Source organism: Bubalus bubalis, chromosome 10 (genome assembly GCF_019923935.1).
Source record: "Bubalus bubalis isolate 160015118507 breed Murrah chromosome 10, NDDB_SH_1, whole genome shotgun sequence".
Taxonomy (NCBI): Eukaryota; Metazoa; Chordata; class Mammalia; order Artiodactyla; family Bovidae; genus Bubalus; species Bubalus bubalis.
The window spans coordinates 54646380-54653418 of record NC_059166.1 but is presented as its reverse complement, the minus strand read 5'-3'; positions in this window follow the sequence as shown (position 1 = coordinate 54653418).

The window sequence follows — 7039 nt, the reverse complement described above, 5'->3', positions numbered from 1 at the left end:
CTGAAAATCATGGGGTTGCAAAGAGTCAGACAAACTGAGCCACTAACCCTACTCACCCATCTTTTTAACCAAGGCTGTCTGGACACCTGTCCTGAAATGGATCAATTGCATTTTTTTCTCCAATAACTTAGCGTTGAAACTGAGACCTCTAGTTGCTGCACATGGCTGCTACTGTCACCTGTAAATCTGGGAACCATAGGGCTGTCAAATTGGGCCATGAGTAGAGAAAACCTGTCTGCAGCCAGAAAAAGAATGGAAACAGACAAGAAAAGCCAAGATGTGATTCAGAGAGATTTGAAAAGACCTGACCTACCTGCCAGGACAGCCTGGCAGTCCCAGCTGTATTCTTACCCTTCCGTTTCATGAAGAATTCTCTGCCTCTATAATTAATTCTCTGATTTTACTGAAGGTACAGAGTAACAATGAAATACCTTAAAGTCTCTTGGTTCTTATCATTAAGGGTTTGAAATCAAGCTCTCAAGTACATTACCATCTACTCAAGGGCCTCCATCACTTACCTATGACCTGTGTCATTTTCTTTCTATTTTTGTGCAGTGGAACTTGATATCCACCAGTTTTTCAGATAGTTAATTTTTCTTTTTACCTCTTGTAACACAGAACGTTTTTGGTTTAGTTATGTAACTTTGAAACAGTCTAATCTTATAATTGTCCTGAAAGTTTAAGATATGATGATTAATTAAATATATTCATTTCTAATCCAATTTTTGAAGTTGCATTAAATTCTGTAAAGAATATTTGTAATAGTTCGTGCTAACTTATGTTTAAGAAAGAAAGAAAGAAAGGAACTGCAATATTCCTGGTATCAGTGGAAGTTGAATCACAGAGCAGAAAAATCTTCACTTTTGTCCAGCCCAGGGCTTGATGCAAGAGGGTGGCCCTCAGCAGAGTTTACCAAAATTTGTTCGTTTGAGCTCTTGTTTTCAGGTATGTTAATGAGTGTAAAGGGGTTGCATGCACATATGCTATGAAATACTGAAATTTAAACACAGTTCAGTTCTTTATTAAAGGTCTATAAAAGGATTTTATACAACAATACATTTTGTGATTCTCTGATCAGTGTATAGTTGTAGTAATACCTAAAGTATATGGCCATGGAATCATTTTTCTGTGGAGAACATCTTTTGAGACAAATGTTCCATGGAATATATTAGTATTTGGGGTGTATTGTCCTAAGGGAAGTATTTGGGGAAGGTTGGTGTTGCCTGGTGTGGTTTGGCTTGCCCTGCTTTCTTATTGCTTACATACGACTCATTTATTTATAAATGATGCCTGAATCCCTTTGGAATTATATGTATTTTTTAAATCAATACCAGATTTTAGGTGACATTGGCACTAAGGAAATAATCTACAAATGGCACATAGACTTCTTCAGTTGTTGTTGTTTAGTTGCTCAGTTGTGTCTGACTCTTTGTAACCCCATGGACTATAGCCCTCGAGGCTCCTCTGTCCATGGAATTTCCCAGGCAAGAATATTGGAGTGGGTTGCCATTTCTTCTCCAGGAGATCTTCCCAACCCATGGATCGAACCCATGCCTCCTGTGTTGCAGGCAAATTCTTTACCAGTGAGCCACCAGGAAAGCCCAAATGAAATAATATTATGACTGGCATATAGACTACCTTTCAGTCAGTTCAGTTCAGTTCAGTCACTCAGTCATGTCTGACTCTTTGCGACCCCATGATCGCAGCACTCCAGGCCTCCCTGTCCATCACCAACACCCAGAGTTCACTCAAACTCATGTCTATCGAGTTGGTGATGCCATCTAGCCATCTCATCCTCTGTCGTCCCCTTCTCCTCCTGCTCCCAAACCCTCCCAGCATCACAGTCATTTCCAATGAGTCAACTCTTCACATAAGGTGGCCAAAGTATTGGAGTTTCAGCTTTAGCACCAGTCCTACCAATGAACACCCAGGACTGATCTCCTTTAGGATGGATTGGTTGGATCTTCTTGCAGTCCAAGGGACTCTCAAGAGTCCTCTGCAACACCACAGTTCAAAAGCATCAATTCTTCGGTGCTCAGCTTTCTTCACAGTCCAACTCTCACATCCATACATAACCACTGGAATATCCATAGCCTTGACTAGATGGACCTTTGTTGGCAAAGTAATGTCTCTGCTTTTCAATATGCTATCTAGATTGGTCATAATTTTCCTTCCAAGGAGTAAGTGTCTTTTAATTTCATGGCTGCAGTCACCATCTGCAGTGATTTTGGAGCCCCCCAAAATAGTCTGACACTGTTTCCACTGTTTCCCCATCTATTTGCCATGAAGTGATGGGGCCGGATGCCATTATCTTAGTGTTCTGAATGTTGAGCTTTAAGCCAAACTTTTTACTCTCCTCTTTCACTTTCATCAAGAGGCTTTTTAGTTCCTCTTCACTTTCCGCCATAAGGGTGGTGTCATCTGCATATCTGATGTTATTGATATTTCTCCTGGAAATCTTGATTCCAGTTTGTGCTTCTTCCAGCCCAGCGTTTCTCATGATGTACTCTGCATATAAGTTAAATAAGCAGGGTGACAATATACAGCCTTGATGAACTCCTTTTCCTATTTGGAACCAGTCTGTTGTTCCATGTCCAGTTCTAACTGTTGCTTCCTGACCTTCATACAAATTTCTCAAGAGGCAGGTCAGGTGGTCTGGTATTCCCATCTCTTTCAGAATTTTCCACAGTTTATTGTGATCCACACAGTCAAAGGCTTTGGCATAGTCAGTAAAGCAGAAATAGATGTTTTTCTGGAACTCTCTTGCTTTTTCGGTGATCCAGCGGATGTTGGCAATTTGATCTCTGCTTCCTCTGTCTTTTCTAAAACCAGCTTGAACATCTGGAAGTTCACAGTTCACATATTGCTGAAACCTGGCTTGGAGAATTTTGAGCATTACTTTACTAGCGTGTGAGGTGAGTGCAATTGTGCAGTAGTTTGAGCATTCTTTGGCATTGCCTTTCTTTGGGATTGGAATTAAAACTGTCCTTTTCCAGTCCTGTGGCCACTGCTGAGTTTTCCAAATTTGCTGGCATATAGAGTGCAGCACTTTCACACCCTCATCTTTCAGGATTTGAAATAGGTCAACTGGAATTCCATCACCTCCACTAGCTTTGTTCATAGTGATTCTTTCTAAGGCCCACTTGACTTCACATTCCAGGATGTCTGGCTCTAGATGAGTGATCACACCATCGTGATTATCTTGGTCATGAAGCTCTTTTTTGTTCAATACACAGTTCTTCTGTGTATTGTTGCCCCCTCTTCTTACCATCTTCTGCTTCTGTTAGGTCCATAGCATTTCTGTCCTTTATCGAGCCCATCTTTGCATGAAATGTTCCCTTGGTGTCTCTAATTTTCTTGAAGAGATCTCTAGTCTTACCCATTCTGTTGTTTTCCTCTATTTCTTTGCACTGATCGCTGAGGAAGGCTTTCTTATCTCTCCTTGCTATTCTTTGGAACTCTGCATTCAGATGCTTATATCTTTCCTTTTCTCCTTTGCTTTTCACTTCTCTTCTTTTCACAGCTATTTGTAAGGCCTCCTCAGACAACCATTTGGCTTTTTTGCATTTCTTTTTCTTGGGAATGGTCTTGATCCCTGTCTCCTGTACAGTGTCATGAATCTCCGTCCATAGTTCATCAGGCACTGTGTCTGTCAGATCTAATCCCTTAAATCTATTTCTCACTTCCACTGCATAATCATAAGAGATTTGATTTAGGTCATACCTGAATGGTCTAGTGGTTTTCCGTACTTTCTTCAATTTCAATCTGAATTTGGCAATAAGGAGTTCATGATCTGAGTCACAGTCAGCTCCTGGTCTTGATTTTGCTGACTGTATAGAGCTTCTCTATCTTTGGCTGCAAAGAATATAATCAATCTGATTTCTGTGTAGACCATCTGGTGATGTCCATGTGTAGAGTCTGCTCTTGTGTTGTTGGAAGAGGGTGTTTGCTATGACCAATGCGTTCTCTTGGCAAAACTCTATTAGCCTTTGCCCTGCTTCATTCCGTACTCAAGGGCCAAATTTGCCTGTTACTCCAGGTGTTTCTTGACTTCCTACTCTTGCATTCCAGTCCCCGATAATGAAAAGGACATCTTTTTGGGGTGTTAGTTCTAAAAGATCTTGTAGGTCTTCATAGAACCATTCAACCGCAGCTTCTTCAGCGTTATTGGTCCAGGCATAAACTTGGATTACCATGATATTGAATGGTTTGCCTTGGAAATGAACAGAGATCATTCTGTCATTTTTGAGATTGCATCGAAGTACTGCATTTCAGACTCTTTTGTTGACCATGATGGCTACTTCATTTCTTCTGAGGGATTCCTGCCCACAGTAGTAAATATAATGGTCATCTGAGTTAAACTCACCCATTCCAGTCCATTTTAGTTCACTGATTTTTGGAATGTTGACGTTCACTCTTGCCATCTCCTCTTTGACCACTTCCAATTTGCCTTGATTCATGGACCCTTACTGGTTTACAATCCTTGCTGTAAAGTGTTTTATTCTTCTTGGGATCTCTCCTATAGGATCAGTTCATGCCAATCATATTGGTTGAATAGAATTATTAATTTGATGAAGAGAAAGAACTAAATGTTACTTTTTTCAACAGTTAGGAAACTGTGCCTCTCTTTTTCCACAATAGCTTCCTTTAAAACATTTCTTTTAATGTAGTAAAGCTGTAACTGAACTGGCAACATCAAGCTGCACCATTTTAACTCTTGGGGATAAATTACCAGCAAGTGCTTTACTCTTTTACAAGTTTCTTTCAAATTTAGTGAAATATCTGTTATACTTTTGCTAAAGGGAAGAATGGTAAATCTTTATTAGTTAGGGAAACCAAAATTTTGTTGAGATCTTAAGTAACACACCATCAATATGATAATTTAATTAAAGTACAAGAAAATGTGATAGAGAACAGTTCACTGTAAAATTGTGTTGTTCTTATATCATTAATGGAATTGACTCTGGCAGTAGGAAAACAAGCTGGGCAAAGTTAAGATGCTTTAGATTACATGAGTATTCATACTTATAATGCATGTACCATACGCACTGCATTTTAATTTATGGGCTTAAGGGAACTGTGATTAAGTAGGAGAGAGAAGAGCTTTTTAAACACCTCCTGGGGAGTGATTTCTATTCTTTGCTGTCACATCTCCAATTATTCTTTCTCTTCAAATACTTATTCTCTTTCTTTGAGTTTTCCTGGTACAGGTGGCTGCCATTTGTAGAGCTATCAATTTTGCTGCCCCCTTTTAAGGCCGCTATTATTTATGCCAGTTCCTGCTTATCCTTCTTTTGATTCATTTGGACAAGAACAGCTACAAAACACTTTAAACAGCTTGAGAAAAAGGTTAACTTTAAGGATCACATGTTATCATGCACAGCCTCCAAATAAAATGTTTCATCTGCTCCAGCACAACACTCAGGGATTGTGACTTTAACATGCTTTTAATTTGAGCCACCCTTTTAGATGCCAGAAATGTGGGGATCAATGCCATTCGAACAGTGTAATGCCAACAAGACTATCCCACACGATGGCCGAAAACATAAGCTCTGATGGAGAAAAGTTTTTTTGTGTGTGTTCGAAAGACAGTGTGACACTCATGTCATCTGGAAGAGCTGCTTTCCTTCTGTTAATTGCTATTGCCTATTTCACTCTTCCGAATCATTTGGTTTAAAGTTTGTTATGTTAGAATTAATGGCAGGTTTTGTAGTCTGTTAAACCATAAATTACCACTCCTTGTCTTGGTACTGAAAGAGATTACTTAGCCATTCACAATTTTCCATGGGATGTTCTCCAGATGTGTGCCATCTGAAGTCTCCTCACTCCAGTGGACTAAGCTGGCCTCTTGTTGAGGAAACAAAGAACTGGAAAATATATACATCAATGTTAAAGCATGCAGGTCCTCAGACAATGTTAAGATGCCTTCGCACTTTCACTGAGTGCATATGCGTTTGCTAACAATGCCCCTACTGTGGTGGGCAAGTGCCACTGCTGTACTTACGCCTTTATGTCTAATTTTATGCTAATCCCCGAATTGTTCAAGGAGACTTTAACAGTCAGCTGCCTTTCGCTGTCTTTTGAGGTATCAAATGATGTTACAACTTGGAAATCCCATAGATGTGGGCAATTGTGTCTTTAAACAATTCTGGCCCATTGGGTTTTCTAATGTGTTGTGTGTTAAGAACATGGTTCTCTCCAGTCCGTCCTGAAATACTGCGGGGGATTCTCTATTTCAAAGTGGCCCGAAGGAGCTAGCCATTAAGACAACGTTACCTCTAATCCAATTTCCCATAATCTCAAACTCTATGCAAAAGCAAATGTTGAACCTGTAGCTGAACCCAGTCTTTTGAATACCAAACCAAGACCCATAATGTATTATCTTAACTATTTGAGGGAGAGGCTGATTGTTTGCAAAATATCTTTGGGTTGCCATTAGTTAGGGTTTAATCCTTTAGAAATATTCAGCTCTCAGTCCTATTCAAGCAGGAGAGTCCTGGCTCCTCCAGCCCCTCGGCACAGCCTGGGTGATTGCTTGTGTATTTAGCCCCCACTTATTTTGTTCAGGTTCACGATCAGGCGAGACAGCACTGTCGATTCAAAAAGAGATTCTTTTTTCAAACTATTGATCTCCGTTGCTCTTGCAAATCCTTTAGTATTGGCTCTCAGGATTACTATAATGCTATAATCATTCTGTTAAGGATTCAGATTTGTGGTGGGCTAAAAGATGGGAACATCAAAAGGACTGAAATGCCCTTGAAGCAATCAATTTTTGTTCATCAAATACAAATGCTGAGAGGCTGCTTTTGGCTAATAATTTATAACTGAATTAATGACACATGGCTTCCTTCGGTCTTTTTCCCTTGAATTGTTCCCCCTCCCGCCCCCACCTCTTAAATGATCTGATTTTATATTCTGGCAAGTGAATTTGAATTGCATAGTGTTCTAAATAAGAGGAATGCTTTGGAAAGTGAAAAGCTGGTTTCATTTGATTTCAAACTGCTAAGGCAGTAGAATTTTTTTTTTTTCTCTTTCTTTG